Source organism: Gorilla gorilla, chromosome 18, assembly GCF_029281585.2.
Source record: "Gorilla gorilla gorilla isolate KB3781 chromosome 18, NHGRI_mGorGor1-v2.1_pri, whole genome shotgun sequence".
In the NCBI taxonomy this organism is placed as follows: Eukaryota; Metazoa; Chordata; class Mammalia; order Primates; family Hominidae; genus Gorilla; species Gorilla gorilla.
This window is the reverse complement of record NC_073242.2, coordinates 109,337,942-109,365,486: the sequence shown is the minus strand read 5'-3', so window position 1 is coordinate 109,365,486 and position 27,545 is coordinate 109,337,942. Positions and strand designations below refer to the sequence as shown.

At 42.8% G+C, this 27,545-nt stretch overlaps 1 protein-coding gene and 1 pseudogene across 1 annotated transcript in view; both read right to left on the bottom strand.

The window, feature by feature from the left end:
* Window positions 1-27,545, bottom strand: part of WWOX (WW domain containing oxidoreductase) — a 1,113,301-nt gene that overhangs the window by 364,348 nt on the left and 721,408 nt on the right. The window lies entirely within an intron of this gene.
* Window positions 19,313-24,012, bottom strand: LOC129527748 (small ribosomal subunit protein uS3-like; annotated as a pseudogene).

The following is a 27,545-nucleotide window of genomic DNA, read 5'->3' as shown; positions in this document are numbered from 1 at the left end:
CACTGGGCAATGCCAGTCATACAGGACAGGTGTTGATGCGGTGAGGGAAATACTGTTTTCCTTTTTCTTCTTGTTGTTTTTTTTAAACAAGCTACCATTTTTACAATTTACCATACCTTCCCCAAATCCTAACCTTTAGTTGTTATTATTTCCATCTTATAGAAGAAACTGAGAGTTAAATAACATCCCAAAGAAAGCTCAGAATAATGAACTCAGTTGTGGCTAGATGTAGTGGCTCAAGTCTGTAATCCCAACACTTAGGGAAGCTGAGGCGGGAGAATCGCTTGAGCCCAGGACTTTGAGACTGAGCTGGGCAACATAGCAAGACCCTGCTCTCCACAAAACGAAAAAAACAAAGAAACAAGTTTGCAAAAACCCAGGTGTTGTGTTGGACTGGAATTAGGTACAAACACACATTAAAGTGTACATATATATAATTTATAATAGATACTGATATGTTATAAATATATGAATAAATAAAATAATGGAATGTGTCCAGAAAGAAATATAAATATACTAAAATTATAATATACACAGAGATACAGGAGTAAATGGAGACAGGTGTATGTGCATGGGTTTGTATAATACACATATTTCTAAACTCTGTTGAGAAGTTCTAGAAGCAATGACACCACAGCAGTAATGAGCGCAACTAGCACCTAGATCTTAGTTCTAAATATGATTCTATAATAAAATGAACCAAGCCTCCCTGGAGAATGAGTTAATTCCAAGACTGAGGCAGGGAAGTCCAAGATGACAGTGTAAAGCCTCTTACAGTGCCAAAAAATAAGAAAGTGCTCAAAAAAGGACGGGGCATGTCAAAAGGGTGCAGGAACCTGCCTGAAAGACCTCCTATGGGCCAAAGCTGGAACAATTTGAGCAACAAAATATACCACAATACTGTCGTATTATGACTTACAGAATAAAATATATATTCACGTATCCATACCAATATAAATGGAGAAGAAGAAACAGCCTTCCATGTAGAAGAATTCCAACCAATAAAAAGAAGGCACGACAGAAAGACAATATCAATCATGAGAATACCACAGTATTAATCATTGCAGGCAAGATCCCCAGAGGGATGCTAAAATTAATGGATGAAAATTTGAGAAGTAGTCCCAAAGTACCTCCCCCAATATATTTATTAATTACAAAGGGAAAAAATGATCCTTTACAGTGCAGAAATCTGGCAGATACCACTTTAACCAAGAGGTCAAGGCTAACATCACTAGTAATAAGATATTTTCACATTACATATCCTCTGACTTCATGGCCGAAGAATGGCACATCACTTATGTATATTCCTCCCAAAAATGCACCACGTCATTCTAATCAAGAGAACACATCACACAAACCCAAATTACGGGCATTCTACAAAATAACTGACCGGAACTCTTCAAAAATTTCAAGGCCATTAAAAAAAATAATGCATGAGAAACTGTCCCAGACCAGAGGGGACTGGAGAGATATGATAATAAATGCCAGGTGGTATCTGGTTGTAAAAGATGGAAGAGGACACACCGTCAAATCCAAATAAAGTCTGTTGGTCAGTTATAGTTTGAGTTTAGTTAATAGCATCATAACAAGGTTAATTTCTCAGTGTTGAAAAATGTATCATGTTAGTATTAGGGGAAGCTGAGTGAAGAGTACATGGGAAATCTTTGCAGCATTTTTTATGGCTTTTCTGTAAGCCAACATTTATTTCAAAATTTAAAAACTGTAACAAACCAACCAACCACCCTTTCCCAAGGTCCCACAGCTCCTGATGACTAAGTCTGAATTCAAATCCCCTTGTGCCAGATCCAAAGTCCATGCTTTCCATCCTGTGCAGTGCCTCCCGCATCCACGCTACCATCTTAAAATTGGTTCAGACTGGATTAGGCCACCCCTTCCAAATGAATTATTTTATGGGAAAAACTGGTGGCACAATTAGGCATAAACCCATCTACCTTAAATAGGGAAAATGAGGCACAAGGTCATTAAAATGGACGTGAAGAATATTCACTCTCAGCTCCATGTCTTAAGTGCCCACATAAGCCAGCTTATAATGTCATTTCTTGATTCCATTAAATTAGTACAGGATTAGTACATATCTCAACCTTCAACCATTTTGTCACTTAAAATGAGTGTCTGGAAGGCCATCCTTCCGGAAATATTAGTTACCTTGTCCATTACTTACTTAATCATAGCTTGGAGTTATTTTTTGCCTTGTGGAGGCTGACTATAAATTATGGACTATTACGCAGCAAAGCCACACTTAGTAAATTATATGGCATTGGAAAACCCTTGCTTTTGGGGGAAAATTACACTTTCTTTAAAAATATGTTTTATAAAACATTATGCTAAGCCTGTAAAACAGAATCCATGAGCATACTTTGTGGCCATAAGGACATATTTGACAGTTGACTCCAGTTTCCAGGCTGCTCCTAAAAAGGGTTTGGAATGGAAAACTTCTCATGCGAATTCATGTCAGAATGGCCGTGGTCTGTGAATTTCTACATGCAGACAGATAGGAGGAAAGGCTGGAAACCTTGTTGGTCTTCACCCATGATGCAGTAAATAAATTAGCCATGTAGTCTTAAGTTTCATTTTGAGCCATAATAGCAGACTAATAAGCAGTATTTTTTCACAGTTATGAATGGATTCTTTTTTTTTTTTTTAAGACCAGTCCATAGAAGTACTTTGGTATTTGATTTAAAAAAAAAAAAAAAGACAGCAAGATAAAAAAAGTGCATGAATGCAGGGCTATTAAATAGGAGGAGACAAGGACCCTTTGGAATGAAGGTTTTCCATTTGTCTGTAGCTTTTCCAACCGCTTCACTGGGCTGTGTCCGCATGGTTGAAGACAGCCTTTCAGGCTGGCCAAGGAAGTTAAGACTTCCTGCCTCAATAGGCCAGTCTTTGTTGTTCTGTCAGGGCCAAAGATCCTGAGAGTCAGCCACCACTAGCTCTGGCCACTTTGGTGTATGCTCAGTCCCTGGTGAGCTAGAGCAAGGTCATTGGGTCAGCTTACACGGTGACACTGTTAGACTGTGCCCCAGCCAACTCTGGCCGGGGATACATAAATATACAAGACTAAAGAAGGAGGATGGCACTGGGGTTTCCAGACGCATCTTGTAAGGCAGACAGTTGCCCAGCTTAAAATTCTGCAAAATCTTTCTTTAAAAACGTATGTTTTAATTTGAGGATATTAATTGCACGGAAATTATTTGACTGTATGATTTATAACCCCGCCAGAATTCTGCGGTCTTTCCCTCCATATGTGCTGTTGCCATTTTCCCTTTTGTACACCTATCATTTCCCATTGTTTATCTTCCCTGATTGATGTTCGGGCTCGGGATGTTTTCCATTATAAGATTCATAATTATCACTGGTAATAGAGAAGGCTTCCCTATTATCTTCAGTGAGACTGCCCAAATTATTCATCATAACCCACTGGTACCACACGGCAGGAAAATAAGAATTTATTTCCCGTCCCAGGCATATGGTAGATAAGAGGATGTATTTATTTCTCCATGTTTCAAAAGGATTAAGCTTTGAAAAAATAAATATCACTTAGGCTGTCAGTAAGCAGAACTTTATGGTTCTGGGTTTAGAGGGCCTCTCTTGGGCTAAGACTAGCACACCTAAACTCTGGTTTCCAAAAGAGAGGAATGTATGGAGGTGGGGAATCACTTGCAGTTTTACTTGGCTAAATAAACAAATGCGATAGATTTCAACCACAGTATCGGTCTACGAGGCACCCAGCATCACCTTAGACCTCCACGTTAAATAACGCACCAGCTTATTTATAAAAATGTTACCAAATTCCAGCAGTCTTTAACCCCTGGCTATTCTCAGAGCATGTTGAATACATCATCTGGGTTTTGCCTAATTACACATAATTAGGAAATGTAATTACGCTTTTCGGTGTTGCTCTGCCATTAGGAACCGAGTGGACAGCTGAAACGCTACCAAGGATGCAGCGCTTCAGAGAAAACAAATTAAAAATATGAGCCAACCTCTAAAAATAGGGATTGTGCTGAAGGTTAGTAAATCAAACTTATTTAAAAAAACATAATAAATTGCTTTTGGCTCTGGCTAAATATTTGATGCAACAGTTATGCTGGCTGTCTTTGTATTGGGGACTTACTTAATGATACATTATTTGCATCCATGCTGAGCCAGGGAGAGGGAATGAATTATTTTGCTCCTCGATGAGTGTGATTTGCTCACTTTCTCATTTATTTATGCTTTTTTATTTTTACTTCCTCCTTTACACCAGATCCCTGCTCTGGCCAAGGAAGTGATTTCCAACCATTCTGTGTCAAAGAGTTAAAACATTTCATTTGTGGGTTTGTTGCATATGGAGGGTGCTAATGCCCAAAGCTTAGGCAAAGCTGACAGTTATCTCATCCCCTGAGATGGGCATTCGCATCTTAGCAGCATAGGAAGGGGCGATTGGCTTTGTTAAGTCAACAAAACAGGCACCACGATAATCGTTTTCCAGATTGGGTTGGACATGGCACTGACCTAGGTGGCTTTACCACCCCAAAAAGTAAGAATTTTGCAGGTGGAGAAATAGAAAAATCGCATTCTTTAGAGGTACAAGCTCATGAAGGATCTGGAATTGGAAGCTTTCAACGTTCTAATCTTTGCTTTTGTGTTTATTGAATTTTCCTCTCCTAGGACAGTGGCTGACAGTAATAAAGTAACACACTCCATTAAATGCACTATTTATGGAAACATTTCTATGGTGCCAAAAAAAAAATTAACAAGAGAAGTGATTGCCAAAAGCAAAGACCCAAACATTAGTGCAATGTTTGCAGCACTTAAAGTAAAATAGCCAGCCCTGTTAACAAACATCCTCTCCACCTGCCAGTCCTGTGAAGCGTGCCTGTGTGTGCGTGCATTTTTCTAAATTAGATTTATTTCCATATTTCTTACTTTTTTCTAGAGAGTGTATTTTAAGTCTGTCTTCATCCCCCCTTGTATTCTATTTTTATTTTTATTTGAGACAGGGTCTCACTCTGTCACCCCTGGCTGGTGTGCAGTGGCGTGATCTTGGTTGACTGCAACCTCTGCCTCCTGGGCTCAAATGAATCTGCTGCCTCAGCCTCCTGAGTAGCTGCGGCTACAGGTATGAGTTGATTTTTTTTACTTCTTGTAGAAAAGGGTCTCACTATGTTTCCCTGGATGGTCTCAAACTCATGAGCTCCAGCAATCCATCCGCCTTGACCTCCCAAAGTGCTGGGATTACAGGCATGAGCCAGCATGCCCAACTCCTCTTGTATTCTATGTACACTGTTTCCAATCATCTTAGATCCTTTCCCACTCATTTCCAACTTTTTGTTTTCTTTTTCTTTTTTGAAACAGGGTGTCACTTTGTCACCCGGGTTGAAGTAAAGTAGCGTGATCCTAGCTCACCATAGCCACACACATCCAGGCTCAAGCAATTCTCCCATCTTGGCCTCCCAAGCAGCTCAGACTACAGGTGTGCACCACCGAGCCCAGCTAATTTAATTTTTTTTTTTTTTTGTAGAGATGGGATCTGGCTATGTTGCCCAGACTGGTCTCAAATTCTTGGCCTCAAGCAATCCTCCTGCCTCAGCTTCCAAAAGGGCTGAGATTACAGGAGCGAGCCACTGCACCCAACCCATTTTGAATTTTGACTTCTTCCTCTTCAAGTGCTCCATTGCTGAATCGGTTAAAAATGAACTCCTCCTGGATTACTTTAAGAGATACATTGCTGATCTCTCTAATCTCAGTTCAAAACACACTTCCACAAAGGCACCCAGTGAGCTCAGATCCTCCTGGTCGCCTTGAAGGGGAGATACCGATTACCATTCACCTTTATAGTGTGTCTCTTATATCCCTTCCCTTCCAGAGAATAGCTGGGTGTCCCACACGTCTGCCAGCTCAGCCCAGTGCATTAATTAGATCAGGATACTCAAGCCCAACAATTGAGACCCTCGTTTCAAAAGAAATATTTTATAACCCCTTACCAAGGTCCTGAAATAAAATTCATGAATAACATAATCTACCCACACACATAATTAGCAAAAGTAATATGTCATAAATTTTTTTTAAAGAAAACATAATTGACAATAAAATAGTACACATTTTCAAAGGTAACTTCTCGGACAGGAGTGTATCAGAAGCCCACAATGAAATAGTCCAATGTTTGCACCTACTTATAGGTTTGGATTCAAGAAACATAAGACAAAAAATTCGCCAGAATTTTGTTAATGTATTCTCATAATACTTAACATTTTGAAAGCAGCATTACATATATTTTAATACAGACATCATATTGGTAAACCAACTCTGAAAATTACAAAATGAAAACTAAAACAATCATCCTGATTAGTACCATTTGCCAAGTTCCATGGTGTAAATATTCTCACCACAGTCAGTTTCAAGCTACCAACACGATATCACTCAATGCAGATTTTGGAAGAAACAGGCAAAATCTGCTCTCATGAGCTGCTCGCTAAGGGCAGGCCTAGCACACAACTATTTAATCACCATGAATACAAACAGCTACATATGCAGACAGATCACATTATGGTGACTCAAATATTATGAGCAGCGCTGCATGATGTTTCAAGATGGTATCGAGACCTTGGTAAAAGACTGGAACAAAACACCACACAATCTTCCCTTGATTTAGAAGGCCCCTGCATTTCTGGAAGACCCAGTGCACGTTGTGTATCTGTATAAGCACAGGGAATTCTGGGGTCAGATCAATGGAAACAAGTTTTTTACCGAAATGAATGTCCGGGGGCACAGGTGTATGTTACCGGGACGAGGGCAGTTCTTTGTTATATTGGACTGCATATGGCATCACAGGATGGACCCGTGGACCCCACCTGCTAAGTGCCAAAGGCCACCAAAATGCCTTTCCAAATTTCCAAAATGCCCCCTCCACTGGCAATAGTCCTACTATTGAGAACTACATCTAGATGTTTGCTACTCCAAGTGTGTTACCTGGACCAACAAGGCAGGCATCCCCTGGGGGATCACCAATTTATAAGAAACACAGACCACAAATATATATACCTACTATGTACCCACAATTTTTTTTGAAAAAACCACATATATATACATATATATGTACATACGCACCTACTAGGTACCCACAAAAATTAAATAAGAAAAGGAAACAAAGAAGCTCGGGCCCCACCTAGACCTACTGAATCAGAATCCAAATTTAACAAGATCCCTGGGTGATTTGTGAGGACATCACATTTGGAGCAACTACTAGAGTAGATACTGAGTTTTAAGACTTACAAACTGTGTAAGAATACTGCTTAATGCTGACATAAACAATGCAAAATAAACCACTGGCTCTGTAGACACTACGTAATAAGCCTCCCTTAGTAGTGGGATCATGCCATGCCATCGCTCCTCTTCATTGTAACTGTGCTGCAGAGGCATGAGGACTTTTGCACTGACTGTGGGCCTACTGAATTTGTCAACCACAGACGTACGGTGTCCTTACCATGCCTCATGCCTCCTCTCCCTGAATTCACACAAGAATCGCTCTTCAAAACTAGAACAAGACGTGAAAGAAATCAAGGCACAGAGAGGTTCGGGATTTTGCTCAGTGTCACAGAGTCAAGAATGTGCACAGTTAGGATTAGTGATGGTAATTATTTTATATTAAAAAATTATTCCACAAGGACACACTGAGGGTCAACTGGGAGGCAATGTCCACAAACGGTTTCTCCCATGCCATAATGATAACTTATTTTGCATACAACTTTGTTTGTGCAAAGCATGTTCTCATGTGCTAACTCATTTGATCTTTCAAACCCCCAGTAATTTGTTAACTCTACTCAAAGACAAAGAAACTGTGGCTCAGAAAAGGGAATGGAGGATCAGGAAAATGAAGCAACTTGCTCAAGTCACTAACTAATAATATATGGTTAACTAGAAAATGCAGGATTTGTGCGCTTACCTGCCTGAAGGCTTCGCTAGTGCCTGGGGTTCGGCGGTCACTGGAAACAAAAGCACTTGGAGAAATATCTCTAGACGATGATGAGACGGTTTTGGGAGGTGGGTTCTTCAAGCCTTCTCCTAACCCATTCCTCAGTCCCAATTTGTCATCACCAACCAAGCATGTCACTTGGTAGGAACATCACCAGGGATGTATTTTCCAAATCAGATATGCCCTCCAGCCTAACCTTATTCTACCCCCTCCCCCAACTCCATGACAGTGAGAACCTGGAGAAACTAAAATGAGAAAATAAATATGTGCTGACAGGCTGGGATGCAGTTCAATTCACAGACATAAGTAATATTTATTGCAAAGTATTAACACCTATTAGCATGAGGAAGGGGAAAAAAAAGTCTCAGCCCCGTACATAAAATGCATCCATTCTGAATCCATAGTAATCCACATGGGTTCCTAGAAAGGGGATCTTGTTGCTGTCTTTTGTCAAAATCAATGCCAAACCAACAAGTTTCAGCAAAGCTTTTGGACCTCTCCGAGGACATGCAAAGGTTGGATATTACCAAGCCAGGGGATAGTTAGATGTAATTACATTTCAAAACCTCTCCATTTTATATCTAGGAACAGAAGAGAGAGACTGGAAGGGAGGAAGAGAAAATATATCAAAATAGAACAGGTGACTCTCTCTGGGTGGTGGGCTCGTGGGTGATTTGAATTTACTTGTTGATTTTTTCCCCCCAAATATTAAGCAGTTATTTGATTTCAATGAAAGTTTTTATTTTTGAGATGTGTAGATTCGCATGCAGTCAAGAAATAATACAGCAATCTCATGCACCCTTGATCCAGTTTCCCCCAAAGGTGATATCTCACAAAACTCTAGTACAATTTCACAATCAGGAAATTGACATTGAGACAGTCAAGATGCAGAACATTTCCATCTATACCAGGATCCTCCAGTTGCTGTTTTATATCCACTCTGGTTCCCACTCACCCCCCACTCCTCTCCAGTCCCTGGCAATCACTCATCTGTTTTCTTTCCTTTTCTTTTCTTCTCTTTTGAGATGGAGTACCACTCTGTTGCCCAGGCTGGAGTACAGGGGCACGATCTGGGCTCACTGCAACCTCTGCCTCCCGGGTTCAAGAAGTTCTCCTGTCTCAGCCTCCCGAGTTGCTGGGATTACAGGTGTGTGCTACCACGCCCGGCTAACTTTTTGTATTTTCAGTAGAGATGGGGTTTCACTATATTGGTCAGGCTGGTCTCGAACTCCAGACCTCAGGTGACCCATCTGCCTTGGCCTCCCAAAGTGCTGGGATTACAGGAGTGAGCCACCATGCCCAGCCATCTGTTTTCTATTTTTATAATTTTCTAATTTCAAGAACATTATGTAAATGGAATCCTACCAATGTAATCTTTTGGGATTGGCTTTTTCACTCTTTTATAGTACTTTTGCAGCCAAAGAAAATATTCTTATTGTGTATACGTGTAAGTCTCAACATTTTAAGATGCAATTGTGTATTTAGTTCTCTAAGAATCAACATGTAGGAGCGCCTAAAGTCTCCTCTGAAGTCAGCTCTTCTGGTTCCTGGTTCACTGTCACTCTGCAACACCATGGCCCAACTACCCTGTCTTTTTTTGACGCTCGCTTTGCTTCCTGGGAATGACCAAGGCACAGCCCTCCAGGTACCCTGCTTTGCATCCCTCTGCTTCACCACCACCCACCACAACCTGAAAAGCTACCTTCCAATGTGCATGCAGCCTGACAGAGTTGAAGGAGGAGGCTCTCAAGCTACCAGCCTTCCCCACAACCCCAGAGACAAAGCAGAAGGCACACAGCCAAGATGGGTTCCTGGCCTCTAACTGTGCCAGTCTTTCTCAAAATGAGAATAGCCTTGGGAGGTGCAAAGACCTTTGGAGAAACCTTTGGAACAACACACAGTAAATTTACTCATTCAAGCTTTCTGTGCCCTTGAGCAGGTAGGTACCTGGGACTCCATTTTCTCATCTGTAAAATGGGGACAATAATACTTGCCTTTATATTTATTGATATTTCTATGCAGGATGACTATGAAAATTAAGTAAAATAATAAATATAAGACTCCTAACACCATGCCCAAATCTAGAAAGTATAGATACACGGTGGCTATTGTTATTACAAATTACCAAGTCAAAATAATAAATAGAAATTCACTTGGATTTCTAATCACTCAATCTTTGTCAGCCCCTGTTTCTTGGTATAAGATACAAAATATTTGGTTCACCAATAAATAGTTTCTAGGTAAGAACCACGCAGATGCCTAAGAGGTCTGTATTAAATCTTCAATCTTGCACTGCTAGAAAATAAAAAATAATAATAAAAAAAGCATCCCACTCCTGAGAAGTGTTCAGGCTTTGAGTGATGTCAAAGGCCTTTGAACAAGCCTTATAAGTGACATCCATATTTGTCCAGTTTTGACTTAAATTGCTTTTGGTTCAACCACTGCCGTGAATTGCCTTGATGCAATATCATACAGAATGACACAAAACACAGAGGAAAAAGCAAGTTGCTGGGCGAGGGTTAGGGAATAAAGGAGTCATTGCCTCGTTCACTTCTCTAAGTGTTGGAAGAAATGAAAATGAAACTCGCGTTGAAAGGTAATCTCTATGAACCGTGATAAGAGCAAGTGACATTTTTACATAGCTCAAGTCTTCTGGTTCAGCCTAGCAGTTATAATAAAAGCCATTTACATGCAGCTAAACATTTTTTTAAGTTTCCACCTGCTCTTTTTCTTTTTCTTCTTTTTCTCCTTCTTCTTCTCCCCCCTCCCTAAGCAGCAAAGGGCCATCTGCAATTCTGGAACTTCTCGTTAATATAATCTGGGCTCTGGTTTCCATTGTGTGGGATGAAGAAGCGGCTTCTATGTTCTAGAGAACAACCTCCACTCTCCCTGTTTCTCTCTTCTGCTACACTTGACCTTCCATCTCTCATCTTTTGCTGCCAACCTCTGACTCTGAAAAAAGAAAAAACTTCTTCGCAAAAGCCCATCTACTGCTTGGCCCCCTATGCTAAGAAATTCTGTTTCATCTCAGTCCTGTGATTAGGAATCCAAACCACAGGGGCTTTTGGTGTATAGAATAATTAAGGAGATCAGAAATTAGGTCAGAAATCCTGGGGTCCAGCCTCATCTCTGCCACTTACCAGCTGCCTGATATTAAGTGAGCTGCTACAGTATTTCTGCATGTCATTTTCTACACCCCGCAAATGGCGTAATGCCAGACACCTCAAGGATGGTAGCAAGAATTAAATGAGGTACTGTATTGGCAAGGCCTGGTGCGGTGCAGGAACTGAGGAATGCTCATTTTCTTTCCTCCCAAACAACATAGATGACTTATTAAACATGGCGAGGGGCAGAAGTGTCTGAAAATACCAATGTGAGATCCTACTAGAAGAGTGGATGCCGCCCTTCACGTGGGTCCACAGTAGTATGTACTTGCGGGAATAAGTTTCAGGAGACCTCAACCCCAGGGAAACCACTGCCGAAATCACAAGGAGGGCCTCCTATCTCTGCTGGGGCCACTGGCTTTGCAAATGGAGCATAAGGTTTTACCTCCTTGTGTGGCCCTGCCAGTTGTCCATCCCTAGGCCACAGCAGTACAACTTGCCAAGGAGCCCTCCCTGGATCCCACCTCAGTGTGCTATTAGTCTGTGCAAAGGAAGAGTAAATCTAAGTGTTAAAAAAAAAAATGCATGTTAACCACTGTTGTTATACCCTTACAAAGAAGAGGCCAGGCGGTATATATAGATCTCTCCATTCTCACGTGTGCATACAAGGTCACTTTCTCAACGAATCAATAGAACAATGTGAACACACAATTTTCATGTCACTATGTATTTTGGAGTTGAAATACATTGAAGGGAACAAGAATAACGAGGCTTTGAAGAAGTGGCAGCTTAGGTAGTAACATAATTTTATATTTCCTTGTTGTTAGTCTCAAATATATCTGAGGATACAACTCAGAGCTCTGCTTAAGTAAAAAGTCAGAAACAAAAAAATAAATACGTTGAATTCAGATTTGAATGTTTCCTCTTTTCCTACCAAAAGAAGTTGAAGACATTTTTCTAGATGCCTGCTAGCAATATTTTGGCAACACATTTTTTGTTGTTGTTTTCGTTTCTCCCTGGAGCCTAGTTTGCTCAATTTCTTCACGAGGTCAGATTAGCACAGGGTGAGTTTCAGAACTGCTCTGTGTTCTTAGGCAAGTCACGTTGCATCTCTGTTTCCTACTCTATAAAACACATTCATAATAACTGATCTAGCCAATAGGACTGCTATAAGGTCTGATAGCAATATGTGTGTGAACAACTGTGTGAACATTCTTAAGTGCTGATTGTGTGATTTCACGGGGTATTCAATATAACTCCACCTTCTTTCTTCAACACACAACTGCTCTACTAACATGCTCATGGGCGCTTGTAACATTGAAGGAATATTTCCCCTTTAAAGTCATTTTTGTTGCTGGCCCCTTTAAGAGGATTTGACCATTATCAACGTGTAGATTTAAAGCCTCTGTTTACTACTAGAATATTTTGCACAACGCTTTGAATGTTGTACTTAAAGGGATAAAAGCTACAGACTAAAATATTAAATAATCTCGGAAGGTGAATAAATTTTACTAGAATGCTGGCACTTGTTTTCTAGGTGGTAAGAAGGCCACTACAATAAAGACAGCTAATGTTGGATAATGACAAAAGCAAGGCTTTCAGAGCAAGATACACTGGATTCAAGCCCATATATTACCTTAAGATCCTTGGGCTTCATTTTTGGAGCTTCCTCCTCCACCTCTGTAAAATGGGCACATTAACGCCCTCCAAACCCCCTTAAAAATTTGAGTGGAAATTGAACAAAAAAGAAGACTGGAAATACAGTTTGTAGAACACTCAGCACAGTGTCTGGTTCCTGACAGCCCTTCAATAATTATGAACTGCTAATAGCATTGCTCAGACTAAGGTGGTATGCATGATTATTACAAATAGTCATTATCACAATAATGTTATTACGAACAAGCATGAAAAACTAAAGCTTCATATTTATATATTGCAAAATTTTTTTGGTTCTGGGTAAACTAATGTAATGACTTGACATACACAACATCCTGAAGTTAGCCTTTCTCTTTGTCTGTATCCCCTTTGTACCTGTATCTATAAATTATCTCTGCAATATACAAAATCTTTATTCTGTTAAGAAGTCAGTGGAATGTTCAAGAAAGATCAAGAATTCCTGGAACCCTGTCTTCATCTGCAACAAGTACGCTGTACTTTCTGATCTTCGGCAATGGGGATTTCACGTTGCAGACCCTTGTCCTTTCCGCCAGCCTTCAGACCTTGTTTACAGACCTCCTGAGGATACACTTTTCTCACTTACTATGTTTCTTTGGATGGCAACCTGTACACCTCTCAATAAATTTTGGTTTACCTAGGAGCTGACGGGCACAGAAACCTAGATTGAATTTGTGCCGATTTATGAGACACATGCACGACAATCCTGGAAACTTTCCTGTAGCTCACTTTATAAATTAACCCCTTATTTAAATATTCTGCAGACTCAGCACAGGGCAGTGTTCAATGGGGACATGGTCCCAGATCAGCCTTTTGGGCCTCTCCATGTTTGCTACCAGGACACACCGGCCCTGTTCAGCACAAACACTGCAAATTTGCAAGATTTATGAGAAGAAGGGAATGTTCCTATCCTGTTGTTATTCAGGCCACAGCATCGCTGGTCTTAACAGGCTCCATACTGCTCAGTTCCAGACGTTCGACAGCTGGACTTGGGATGCATGTGTGAGCAGTGTTCTGATTTGACTGATGGCTTCACTCATTCACTCATTCAGCCGAAATGTTCCAAATGCTTAATAAATGCAAGACAATGAGGCTGAAGCCAAAAGGATGCAACACAGAATGAGACACAGTCCTTGGCCTCAAAGAACTTATATTCCACTGGGAGACAAAGTGCCTGTATGGTTCGATAGAAAAGGCATGAAACGCATGAGCCAGCAAACCTTGGTTGGAAGCCTGCACTTGCTTGTGAGCTGTGTGACTCTGGGTAATTTATCGGATCCTCTTATGCCTCAGTTTCCTCATCAGCAAAATGGGTGTAGTCATACCCAGTTTCACAGAGGATGCTGAGGTAATAGCATTCAATAAACTGCTGTGAAATCTCTAAGCACCATATAGATATTCGAGATTCTTACACACATCAGTAATGCACAAGAGAAAGGAACACATGTGCAGTAAATTAACAAACGAAAGACTATGAAAAATCAGATACAAGCACCATAAGCCTACCGGGGTTATGATAAAAGAGTGTCCTCACTGCACGTTGTAGGTATTGTAACCCAATTTTCTGAACTCGCAGAAGAGGAGAATGATGAGGAAGGAGAATAGAAAGCAGGAGGAGGAGGAGGAGGAGGAGAAGATGGCTGGGCCATTAAGTTAACATGAGAACAGCTACATTAGAGAAACAAGCTGTATGCAGGAAAGAGTGCAAGTTGAGGACTGGCATAAAGAAAGAGCTTGTCATCCCAGTGCTTTGAGAGAATGAGGTGAGAGGACTGCTTGAAGCCAGGAGTTCAAGACCAGACTGGAGAAAAAAGCAAGCAAGCCCCATCTCTACAAAAAAATAGTCAAAATTAACCAAGCACAGTAGTGCATGCTTCTAGTCCCAGATACTTGGGAGGCAGAGGCTGGAGGATCGCTTGAGCCTAGGAGTTGGAGGCTACAGTGATCTCTGATTGTACCACTGCACTACAGCCTGGGGAAAAGAGCAAGATCCCTTTCTTAAGGAAAAAAAAAAAAAAAATCGAGAGAAAAGGCTGAGCCTGGCCACTTTGCTTTTCTATATCCCACCAACTGATAACACCAATGGGGACATAGCACATTGTCCAAATGGCAGAAATCCTTTAAAGAAAGTTTCTTACTTTCAGAGAGAAAAATAAATAGAACTGCTTGAGCTCAAAAGTCACTGCTGAAATAGTTATAAATGGATGTCATCTGTCTTTGGGGGAAGTTCTCTAATGAATATCACAGAAGAAGCTCAAGGTTTCCTCTCTAAAGGTGTCTCCCCCACTCACCTGCTGGCCTGTATGCTCCACCATGACACATGATTCCCTTGGGTTGTCAATTCTTTAATAGCAATCCCTCCTGAGAGGGCCACCACAGGACGTGGATTCACACTAGCAGGATGATGACTTTTCTAATCCAGGAAGGAGAGAGGGACGCATTTTCCCACACTCCATGCCACTGCCAATAGCCGAACAAGTGAAGCGAGCAGGTGTTAGGAGAGTCAGGGCATGTGGAGTGGCAGAGTGTGGTGGTCTTAGAATATGCCCACAAGTTCTTTGATAGACCTCCCTTCCAATGGTAGAGCCAGGTTCCCCTCTCCTAACTATGGTCTTTACTAGTATACTTCTAATCAATAGAATGTAGCTAAAGTTACGGTGCTTGACAGTGCATGATGTCTAAGAACGGGGCTTAAAAGGCCATGCCACATCTTCCTCACACTCTCTCTGAGATCATCACTCTGTGGGAGACCAGATGACATATTGTGAGGCTGCTCCTGAAGCTGTACAGAGAGGCCCCCATGGTGAAGAACTGAGGCCTCCTGCTAACAGCCACATCAGTGAGCCCCTTGGACACGAAACCTCCCCTTCAGTCAAGGATTCTGAGACTGCAGCCCCAGCCAACAGCTTGCTGGCAACTTCAGAAATGACCCTGAGCTAGAATCACCCAGCTAAGCCACTCCCTAATTCCTAACCCACAAAGACGATGAGATTCTAAGTGCTTACATTTTGGGGTAATTTGTTAGGCAGCAATGGATAACTGTTGCAGATACCTAGGTGGTGAGTTAGTGGATCCAGGCAAAAGTGACAAGAGCAACACAGGTAGTTATCACCAAAAGTGAGGAAAGAGGAAGGGTATTTGAGAAAATTACAACGAGATCACCAATATGCGAACCTGCCAAGGATGTTTTCCTCCACCATGTCTCCTAAGAGACTGTATTCTAGCTCGGCTTGACATGCAGTGCTACAGATAGATGCTCAGTAAAAGCTTCTGCAGGTCATAGTTATAATCATTATTTTCACCAGTATTTTCTGAGCACTTATTGAATACCAGGGATTATGCTTTGTGCTTTACAAAAATTATTTCTTCTTCTCAATGGAAATAGTATTATGATCACTCTTTCACAGATGAGAAAAACTCAAGAAAAGAAAGACTGAGTGACCCACCTAAGGACTTGCACCCAATCATCATGCAGCCTGCCTCCTGGTGTGCAGGTCACTGATGCTGGCTTTGTGCACCTGGGCATGGGCACCGGGGTCTCCCACGTAGGGTACCAGTGTATACTCAAAGCCACAGGATACACTCACTGCATCTCCCTAGAGCGCCTATTTTATTCACTGCTAAGCAACTTAAGACATCATTTTTAAACTTACATGAACACAGATATTTTGAGTGAAATGTAAACTTCCATAGGAGCTTTTAGGATACATCTTGGAGGCTGGTCAGGGGCTACTTCAGGGGATATCAATCCTCCAGGAGCCTAAGGATATTCTTTGCTGAAAGCACTAGCTAAGACACAGCTTATCAAGGGGGAAATGAGGGCTGGAGGGAAAACACGACCTCGAAAGTCACAGAGATGGTGCTCAGAGAGCCAGGGTCTTCAGCCCCCAAATTCTGCGTGGTTCTCAGCTCTGCAAGCCCCTCCACCAGACAGGCTGGACAGCCGCAAGGTCTGGAGGGCTAGGAATGCAGTCCCTTCTTCTCTTACAGAATTCACTCCCAAAACATCACATTCTGCCCTCCCCTTCCACTAGCACTGTGATTACTGCTGCATCATTAGTGCCCTTTAAAAGAACATGGTTTCCAAATCCTCCTAAACATGTTTGCAATGATTGCTATGGCCCTTTTGATAAATAATTGAAGAAGAGGCACCTGACCTGGTGGCTATAGAGGGTGAGGATGGGGCTGTAGGAGGAGAAAGAAAAGGACACTCTGCAAACGACAGAAATAGTCATTTACAGTGGCAAGGAGGTAAGGAACGCTCTGACTCCCAGGGGGCCCTGAGCTGCTCAGATGTTCCCTCCAATACAAGCTGATGCCGTCCTGCTTGGCCAAATCGACCTGAACAGCCCAGAAAGCTGCACGGCCGTACCTGTCAGCCCCAATCGGTGCTGCAGAAATTTTGTTAGGAAAATAGACATACTGAGATTCAATTTTTCGATTGTCTGAAGGCTTAATTTAGTGACCTTGGAAAATATCTCCTAGAGGTGAAAGAAGATGCTGGGAATCTGCTTGGGGGAAGGAGGCTTCCCTGGTAATGGGTAATTTGTTTACTCTAATTTTGAGGCCTCTTCAGGCAGCCATGAAAATAGTCAGATAGGTACTACCATTTCTTAGAAAAAGTGGGGGAGGGGAGAGTCATAGAAACCAGTGAGAGAAACCCCCAGCCATAAGGCACTACTTTCTCAAGAGCAGGTAGGCATTATGATAATATATACATATATGTTTTATGTGTATATATATAAATATGCTTACTATGAAAATTTTAAACATACACAAAGGGAGGACAATAACCCCCATATAAATATCATTCTGATGCAAATATTACTAGAATGTTAACACTGCTTCTTTCCTTCATCCTGTCCCTCCTTTTCTTTCTTCTTTCGTCGCGGCAGCTCTTGCTGCTGCTGTTGCAGAAGTATTTTGTTTATTTTTTTTAATTTAAATTTTTGATAGAGATGAGGGTCTCCCTATGTTGCTATGTTACCCAGGCTGGTCTTGAACTCCTGACCTCTAGTGATCCTACCACTTCAGACTCCCAAAGCACTGGGCTTACAGGTGTGAGCCACTGTGTCTGGCCCCAAAGTATTTTAAAGCAAGCCTCAGACCTCAAGTCATTTTTCCTCTGCTGAATGTATATGTCAGATGGTATTTGGAAGAGGCGGGGTTGCTCAGGTGCTCAACAGCTTTTCTCATTAATAAAGCTACTCAAAGAAAAATGCTAGCAGGAGGGAGGAGCTCTGGAATTAGGAGTTCCAATTTTGGCTACAATCTGCAATTCCTGTAGGATCTTGGGATACTCTGAACCTCTGGGTCTCAGTTTCCTTAGGTTGGGGAGGATAATGACTCCTAGACCTGTTAGGGGAACTGAATGAGACATGACTTTCTAAAATCCTTGGCACAGAAACTAGTACAGGCTAAGGGCAAGGTGTGATGATTGACTACATGTGCCTTGGACACAGGATGACAACACCAAAAATAAAAAGAAGGCAAAAAAAAAATTGTAGGTGTCAACTTGACTGGGCCACAGGGTGCCCAGATATCTGACTAACCATTATTTCTGAGTGTGTGTCTGTGAGGGTGATTGTACATGAAACTAACCTTTGAATCAGTAGACTAAGTAAAACTGATTGACCTGCCCTGTAGGGGTGTATCTTATCTAATCTGTTGAAGGCCCGAATAAAACAAAAGTCTGAGTAAGAAATAATTTTCTCTCTTTGCCTGACTGTCTTCAACCTGGGATGCTTGTCTTCTGCCTTTGGATGAGGTTTCTATCATAGGCCCTTCTGGATCTCCAGATTGCTGGCTACACTTCTTGGGACTTCTGGGCTTCCATAATTGTGTGAGCCAGTTCGCCAGTTCCTAAAATCTCTATCTGTCCGTCTGTCTAGCTGTCTGTCTGCCTATCTGTGTCTCTCTCTCTCCATCCATCCATCCATCCATCCATCCATCCATCCATCCATCCATCTTCCAGATGGACCCTGACTTATGATGGTTCTGCTTATGATGTTTAGAGTTTATGATGGGGTGGAATGGCAAGGAGAAGAAGTCTGAGGGTTTAAATCCTAGCTTTGCCATTCATGGCTCTGTCGCTTTGGCAAGTCCCTTTAACCTCTATAAGTTTTGATTACCTTATCTCCAAAAGGGGGAAAACTACATCTACATTTTAGGATTACATACAAGAATGCAATGCAGAAAATGCTGCTCAAAAGACAGTGGCCTGAGAGTCTCCATTACATAGTTTCCAATCCAGCTGAGGCTAAATGGCAATTGCAATAGAGAAATAATAATTGTGCCCACTTTATAGGGTTGGAGGACTAGAGACGATATTGCTAACTACGATTAATAAAGTTCCCTGCACATAATTGGCACACACATAATTAATAAAGGTCAGAGTGTGAAGTTTTGTAAATAATGATAGATTATATCACATTTATTATTAGGACATGTGTCCGATAGAATCTGGTATACAGTAGGACCTTAATAAATGATATATTGTTATAAATTAAATTATTATTATATATAATTATATACTAATGATAATTTAAAAATGCCCAGGGCAGTGCAGTGCTGGACTTTAGATGGTAGACACCCCATTGACAGATGGCAGGAAACAGTAACAATGATGGTGATGATGGTAGTAGAATCCTGTACACGGTCATATTGCCTAAATGTTGGTCCTAACCATGTCCGTTCTTCTCACTCACCTCCAGCCCAACCTCCTATTCTGCATCCCCCAGTTTTTGCCTGGCCCCTGGATTAACACCCAGGTCCATCGAAGGCTCTTCTCTCTGGAGGCTGTGCTTTTATTGTCATTGTCTTTGCCACTGCGACAGGGAGCAGAAGCCAGGTCTTGGAGTCCCCAGCCCCCAACTCCTGTGGGGCATACAGATTAGATTAGCTGGCCTCTCTCGTTCCTACTGTCACTTGCTGCCTCCTGTAATGTTGGCAGAGGTGTCAATAAGGCCTCACGGCCTGAGGAGCTAATAGACACACCAGGGCTCCCAGTTGCCAATGCCTGCAGCAATGTGCACCTCTTGACACCCAGCAGCTAATTTCCCTTCATAACCTGACAATTTCAACAGCAACTCTGTCCCCAGTCACGTCAACCAGCTTAGCCCCCTTACTCTGACTCCTAATGAGGAGGTGCAGTGCCTGGTTCCCATCCTGAAATAACAACACTGGCTGCTGGCCATATGTTTTGTTGTTGTTGTTGTTGTTGTTGTTCTCTGAGATGGCGTCTTGCTTGCCGCCCAGGCTAGAGTGCAGTGGCGCCATCTCGGCTCACTGCAACCGCTGCCTCCCAGGTTCAAGTGATTCTCCTGCCTCAGCCTCCCAAGTAGCTGGGATAACAGGCATGCACCACCATGCCTGGCTATTTTTTTTTTTTTTTTTTTTTTTTGTATTTTTAGTAGAGATGGGGTTTCACCATGTTGGCCAGGCTGGTCTCGAACTCCTGACCGCAGGTGACCCACCCACCTTGGCCTCCCAAAGTGCTGGGATTACAGGCATGAGCTACCACAGCCAGCCCATTTTTCTCTTAGACCTCGCTCTTCCAGCTCCTTTCAGCCCTGGGGTCTCCCTGCCAGAAAACGGGGCTGGAAATGTGTTAAGGAGAAACCTGGAGAACAGAAAACAGCCTTTGAGACTACACACCTGACCATGGAGCCACAGAGACCCCAGCTCCACTTCCTCTGTGAGTTTATGTCACCGAGCCTTACCTTCCTCATGTGTAAAATGGTCAAGATCATCGTGCTTCCCCCACACATGGTGCTTTGATGTCATCTGCGTGAAGCTCTTAGCACAGAGCCCAGCACTTGGACGGTGAGCAATTAACATCTGCTCTCACTGCCTTAGAGAATCAGCCGTTCAGGTTTTCATGCACTTACCCTTTCACTTGATGCCGACGTACTTTACAGTTGGGGGAACAGCTGAATTTGATTTAGCCCCCACAGAAAGGCAGCCTGGAGTTCTGGAGAGGAGAGCAGGTTTGTGACCAGAGAAACCAGGGATCAAAGCTCTCTGGTTGCCTTGCACCATCTATAACATGTGGCGGCAGGAAAGCGACACGGGGAGGAAATCATCTAAACCCGGCTGGTTAGTCCTCAAGAGGCAAGGAAGAAACATATTCAAAAAATGTAATAGCTTGGCGTCCGGCATGTAGTGTGTGATCAGTGAATACCACTTCCACTTACAGGGAAAGGGAGACTGAGGCAGAGGACAGCTAAGGAAATGCAGAATTGTCACACAGCTGGTGAGAGGGGTGGCTGTGACTGTGACCTCATACCACCCCTCAAACCTCACCACTGTGCTCTTATCATGGGTTGAATGGTGGCCTCCAAAAAGGCAGTTCCATATCCAAATCCCTGCAACTTGTGAAGGCGAGCTTATTGGGAATCAGGTCTTTGCAGATGTAATTAAGTTACGGATTCTGAGATGAGATCAGCCAGGAAGACCCTAAATCCAAAAACAAGTGTCTTCATAGGAAAAAGGTAGAGGGAGATTTGAGGCAGACAGGAAAGGAGCACACAGGAGAAGAGGAGAAGGCCAAGTGGCTGCAGAGGCAGGGACTGGAGTGATATGGTCACAAGCCCAAAATCACGAGCAGCCACCAGAAACGAAAGAGGCAAGGAACAGATTCTTAGCTAGAGCCTCCAAAATAAGTGTAGCCCTGCCTTGTTTCTGAATGTCTGGCCTCCAGAACTGTGAGAAAACACATTTCTGTTGCTGTTGCTGTTGCTGTTGTTTTGAGACTGAGTTTTACTCTTTTTGCCCAGGCTGAAGTGCAATGGCACTATCTTGGCTCACTGCAACCTCCACCTCCCGGGTTCAAGCGATTCTCCTGCCTCAGCCTCCCAAGTAGCTGTGATTACAGGGCATGCCTGGCTAATCTTTGTATTTTTAGTAGAGACGGGGTTTCACCATGTTGGCCAGACTGGTCTCGAACTCTTGACCTCAAGTGATCGGCCCATCTTGACTCCCACAGTGCTGGGATTACAGGCATGCCCCTTTGTCTTTGTACAATATTTTATTAAATGTCTTTACAAAGCAACATCCAGACTCCGAATACAACTGCCAAGGACAGCCCGTTATGCTATGGGGACTGGCTGGGGCATAGCAGGCGGCTCTGGATTCCCATCCTTCTGTTCTGAGATGGGAGTGGTGGGCACTATCTCATCTTTGGGTTACATAATGCTCACGTGGTCAGGCAGAGGCTTCTTAGGTCCAGTCTTACCAGCGGGGTCCCAGGGCAGCATGACCTTCACCTTGATGCCCAGAACACCCTATCTGAGCAGCACATGGCACACAACAGCATCAATGTACTAGTTAACAGGGTCTCCGCCGGGGATCATCACGCCATCCACAAACTCATGGATTTGACCCTCTGTCCTCAGAGTCTCCCAGAAACCACAGCTTGGCAGCCTATGGCCCCCCTATTCATGATGAACCACAGCCCACCATCGCAGGCCCTCCGCACAGTAAGCCCTCCTAGGAGTTTGTACTGCAGACTCTGCCTGGGCAATGGCACACAGACCTCTGGGGCCACCTTTTCAGCATAAAGCTCTACGATGCCCTCTGGGAAGCCTAATCTCTTCTGAACTACAGCAGTCAATTCCAGAATCCCTGGCTGTTCTCACCAAGAATATTTTGTGTTCTGTTGGCTAAGATAATTGTTTCTGTTGTGATGAGTGTAACTTGAACCTGAGCTTCAGACAAGCGTCTTTAGCCAAGTCCTGAGTAAGAAACTGATTCCATTCAGCTTTGAAGATGCCATCAGCGACCAACATCCTCTTGGAAATTCGCACGGCCATCATGCTGCCACACACCATCAAAAGGAAAGCAGATTGTGCCTTTCTTAGATCTCACTAGAGCAAGTCAGGACAGTGCAGTAAGAAGACGTTGCCCATGGAACATACCTGGGTGGGAGTCAGCCCTGCCACTTGGTTGCTCTATGACCTTATGAAACTCACTTGACCTCCCCAAGTGCCGGCATCCTCATTTCTAAAGTGGAGTTATTCATGAGTATTACCATTTTCCCCTAGCCTTGTAGGGTTTAGGGGATGGTGAGAGAGAAAGCACAGAGCACTTTGTTTATGGCTGTAACGCTGCCATTTTCTACTGTTACTATTACTACCAGGAATGAAAACAACAAATAAAAACAAAAGCAACCCAAAAATTGCTCCCAAAGGAAAGGTGTGTCGCTTCCTCTCTGTTCTGTTCTCACACAAAGTTGCCTAGGACCCTGATATGGTTTGGGTGTGTCTCCACCCAAATCTCAACTTGAATTATATCTCCCAGAATTCCCACATGTTGTGGGAAGGACCCAGGGCGAGGTAACTCAATCATGTGGGCCGGTCTTTCCTGCGCTATCCTCGTGATAGTGAATAAGTGTCACAAGATCTGATGGGTTTACCAGGGGTTCTCACGTTCGCTTCTTCCTCATTTTCTCTTGCCGCTGCCATGTAAGAAGTGCCTTTCACCTCCTGCCATGATTCTGAGGCCTCCCCAGCCGTGTGGAACTGTAAGTCCAACTAAACCTCTTTTTCTTCCCAGTCTCGGGTATGTCTTTATCAGCAGTGTGAAAAACAAACTAATACAGGCCCTGAAGTACTTTGCTTGTTTCTCCCCAGCACCTAGGAAAGTATCTGACATGTACCAGGTGAGCAATACATATTCATTAGAGGAATGAATGAATGAGGAAAACAGAGTTCTAGAGTCAATGAGCTAACCTCTGGGAGGAGCTTGGACTGAATGCAGTAAATCAACCAATCACACATTTGAGTCAATAAAAATTTCATCATCATTAGTCAGTTTATTACTAGAAAAACTTACTATAGGCAAAATGAAGCATCTAACTGTGTCTACATGTAGGAGTGGACTGTTTATAAAAACCAAAATGAGAGTTATTTTTAACCTTCATATATTTCTAAAGATCGTTTAAAATCAAATGGATTTTTAAAAACTTTATTTCAAGGTTTCAATCAATAAAAAGTAAAATAAAGTACTAGAAAAACAAAATTTGGATTTAGAGGCTAGAAACCTACGATGAACACGTCTACCAAGGCAGGAGGATTGCTTTGAGGCCAGAAGTTTGAGACCAGGCTGGGCAACATAGGAAGACCCCATCTCAATAAAAAACAAAAATTAGCCCAGTATGGTGGCTCTCGCCTGTACTCCTAGCTACTTGGGAGGCTGAGGTGGCAGGATCACTTAAACCCAGGCATTGGAGATTATAGTGAGCTATGATCATACCATTGTACTCTAACTCGGAGACAGAACAAGAGTCTGTCTTAAAAAAAAAAAAAAAATAGTAAGCCTAGAAGGCTCAGGGTAGCCAATCCTTCCATCCCCTTAGAGAAACAGCAAAGTTAAGACATGCGTATCAGCTCAGGCTCGGCGGGCCTTAAATGCACACATTTGCACAGATACGTGTATACTTTTATATAAACTCCCTGACACCAGTGGCTGGGTCTGTTTTATCAAACAATGTCCATTAAACTTCAGATGAAGCCTTTATTAAACATTTGTTGAATGAATGGAACATCTTTAGAATGCTATATGCGATTACACAGACAGGTGACCTCTCTCGTTTTGCAGCATCCTAAGATGTGGGTCACCATGGTGAACATTCAGGTGATGATAAGCAATGATGACTTCCCTTACATTTTTCTGCTTTAGGAAGCACCTGCCTCTTATTGAACCTGGAATGGTGGGATGGGGTGGGAGTCTGTCCTTCCTTATTCACACAGGCGGCTGACACAATAATGTGATCATCAACTCCTCTCTTCCTGCAGCCCCCAACTTGCCAGCCGCCCCAGCTGCAGAATGCAAACATCTGCCGGCATCATTAAGGCATTTCTATACAGCACCATCCAAGGCCTGACCCTGTGACCGTTTCCACCATTAGATTTGAATGACCTCAGCAGCAGGGCTGAAAGGCCGGAGTATTAATTCACAGAACCACAAGCTCAATTTAAGATTTAATTTGAGATAACGAAGAGCTACTGAAAGTGTATTCAAACTTCTAAGCATGCAATAAAAGGCCTTTCCCTGTTTTCCAGGTTGAATATGAATCCAGTATTTCTTTAACAGATTTATTCACAAATTTACAAACAACACGAAGCCTCCTTTCTCTGTTTCTAATTCTTTTTTTTTTTTCTTTTAGTTTTTTGGCTTTATCAACCCCCTTTATGACGTTTCTTGCTAGGAATCTTTTTCAGCTCTTCCTCCCTAATTTACAAATGCCTATTCTTTAGGAATTACCTTTCAATTTGATAGCATTCTTGAAGAGAAAGTAGACTGCCTTAAGAATCTCCCCTACCTTTAGTTCCCTTGCATTCCAACCTAAATATGCTAAGCGTCTGTTTGTTCAACAATGATGTTGCATAAAAAGCTTTCACCCAGCAATGTAACTCTCATCATGGAAAGATTCAAAATAATATTCCACCCATTAGGAACACGTGACCACTTGGTTCTAGTGAATATTTAGGCTCTGAAGACTTTATTTATAAAATATTTAGTATTCTAGGTGCGGATGGGAATTTTTATTGGTTCAAGTAGATTTTTGTTTGTTTTTGTTTTTTTTGAGACAGAGTCTCGCTCTGTCTCTCAGGCTGGAGTACACTGGCGCAGTCTCAGCTGACTGCAACCCCTGCCTCCTGGGTTCAAGCCATTCTCCTGCCTCAGCCTCTGGAGTAGCTAAGATTACAGGCACATGCCACCACACCTGGCTAATTTTTGTGTTTTTAGTAGAGATGGCGTTTCGTCATGTCAGCCAGGCTGGGCTTGAACTCCTGACCTCAGGTGACCCACCCACCTTGGCCTCCTAAAGTGCTGTGATTACAGGGATGAGCCACCACACCTGGCCTCACGTAGATTTTTTGACACTAAAGAGTTTATTTTAGGCTGGGCATGGTGGCTCACACCTGTAATCCCAGCACTTTGGGAGGCCAAGGCAAGAGGATCACTTGTAGCCAGGAGTTTAGGTCAGTCTGGCCAATGAACTGAGACCCCATCTCTACAAGAAATTTTAAAAACAGCTGGGCATGGTGGTGCATGCCTACAGTCCTAGCTACTCAGGAGACTGAGGCAGAAGGATCGCTTGAGCCTGGTAGGTCGAGGCTGCTGTGAGCTAAGATGCCACAGCACTCTAGCCTGAGCAACACAGTGAGATTCTGTCTCTTAAAAAAAAAGTTTATTTTAATATTTGAAGATGGGAATTGGAGATGAGAATTGTTTGCTTTGGACTCAGAAGCCTGAATCTACGATGGTATTTGCTGACTATTTTGTGTCTGACACTATGCTAGGTTACTTTGCATTTTCTCAAAGACTCAGTCCAGCCTTAAAAATAGACTTGAGTTTAAAGCTCAGCAAGCAACTGAGTTCCCTGAGCCTCTGTCTTTGTCACCTGTCAATGGCCACATGCCTCAGTGCTTCCTGATAACAACTTTAAAAGTTATAAACATTGACACATATATGGGTATAAAAATACCACAGGTCATCTGAGCTTGACCCTGGGACACTGTTGGGAATGGGTGAACTTCCTAGGAACTGCAAACGCTCTGGTCACTGTGAAGATTACACAATGGACAAAGGCCAGGACCACAATATTTTGCAATCCTGAAACTCATCTACTTTATTAGCCACTGGGTTTTCAAAATGAGAAGCCATGTGGTGAGCAGGGGGAAGGAAGGATAAACCAGAGGCCAGATATACCTGTTGTGGGGTGGGGGCTGGGGGGCGCTTGGCTTCCGATCCACCCTCCATCATAACTAGCTGTGTAACCTGGGGCAAGCCTGTGCCTCAGTTTCCTCACTTTTATCATCCTTCTGCTCTTCAGGTAACAGACGATGCTCAACATGCAGAGATAAGTAGATGGGTGTGAAGCCACAATTCCCAACACAGAGAAGGCAAATAGGAGAAAGGCCAAGAGAAAGCACACCCATACATTTGATGCAGTGCAGTGGGTTCAATAGTGTCCCCCTAGAAACATGTTCACTCAGAACCAACGAATGTGACTTTATTTGGAAATAGGGTCTTTGCAAATGTAATTAAGATAAGGACTGAGATGAGATCATACTCAATTAGGTGGGTCCTAAGTCCAATGACTGATGTCCTTATAAGAGACAGAAAGGACACAAAGCCAGAGGAGAAGGTGATGTAAGCGTGGAAGTAGAGGTTGGAATGTGGTGTTTCCAAGCCAAGGGACATCAAGAATTGCCAGCAGTCACCAGAACCCAGGAGACAGGCACGGCATGGTTTCTCCCTCGTAGCTTCCAGAAGGAATGAACCCCACAAACGCCTTGATTTTGGACTTCCGGCCTCCAAAACCATGAAACAATGAATGATTCTCAATCTACCCAGTTTGCGATAATTTGTTATGGCAGGCCCAGGAAACACATACACGTGGCATGGTTGGTATTAAAATGCAAGGCACTTCCCTGAAGATAGGCCCTGTGGTCTTACTTTCACCAAGGTTGTCATTATATCTCAAGGACGGGCCACACTAATCCTAAGTCCATCCACTAATCCCAATAAAAACCACCTAAATTTTCTTAGCGGGCAATGGCCAACTCTACTCATGGAAATGAGGCTTACAAGAAGTTTGCAGATCATCAATAAGACAGATTTTTATTTAAGGATGGGAAAATGATTTAGGAATACTGAGATGTCTCCAAACAATACTCCCAGATCTTCGTTGACTCCACCACTATTTCTGGCATATTCAGGGCACCACTTCCACTGTTGTAGGGCATGCAACGTCTTCAGTAGCCAAAACTTTGGGTCACACA